Source organism: Adiantum capillus-veneris, chromosome 7, assembly GCF_014529385.1.
Source record: "Adiantum capillus-veneris isolate H3 chromosome 7, ASM1452938v2, whole genome shotgun sequence".
Classification (NCBI taxonomy): Eukaryota; Viridiplantae; Streptophyta; class Polypodiopsida; order Polypodiales; family Pteridaceae; genus Adiantum; species Adiantum capillus-veneris.
In genome coordinates this window covers 100,845,553-100,846,346 of record NC_140937.1, presented here as the reverse complement: position 1 = coordinate 100,846,346, position 794 = coordinate 100,845,553, and positions in this window count along the sequence as shown.

Sequence of the window (794 nt, the reverse complement as noted above, 5' to 3'; positions counted from 1 at the left end):
GTGTAGGTGTAGTAATACGCTGCCCGACCACCCGTATAGCCCGGGCAGTAACCAAAACAATCTCTAGCAAACACTTTGTCCACAAGAATGACTTTATCTGCACTTTTGGGCAGCACCGGTCCACCCAAGAAGCGTGATAGTGTCTTGAATGTGTAAGTTGCTATTGAACCCTCTTGTGACATGGAATTGTGAAAAACTACTATCGGCGACTCGCAAAGCTTTGAAAGGTACTGCGCTAGGGCCTCATCCCTTCCTCGATACTCTCTTGTCCGGCGCCGAAGAAAGTCATCCTTGTCAGCAATCCAAGACCGCACATACCATGTCAGAAGTGACACAAAGAGAGAGAGAGAGAGAGAGAGAGAGAGAGAGAGAGAGAGAGAGAGAGATGAGAGAGAGAGAGAGAGTTACCATGAAGCTCTCATCCTGCAGAAAGAGGTTTTCTTGCCACAGGTCTATAGATGTAGTTGACCCCTGACCTGAATGGTTAAACCAATCCTCCACTTCTTTGTTACTTGTTGATGGTCTTAGGCTTTGTCTTATTGCTTGGAAGGTGGCTTCATCAGGTAGTGTCTCCTTGTATTTTTCAGCTTTCTCAAAGGATCTTCGAAGGAATTTCATTGGATTGCTGAATGTTTCCATTGCCTCATCATCACTACTATCCTCTGGAACAAATCCACTCCTCTCCTCTTGGACTCTGGAAATAATAGCCAGGGAGAAATCCTCCCTTAAATAAAAGACACTTTGCACATCATGTAAGAAGATATAGGTCCTGTCTCCAATCCTGAAGTCAGGCA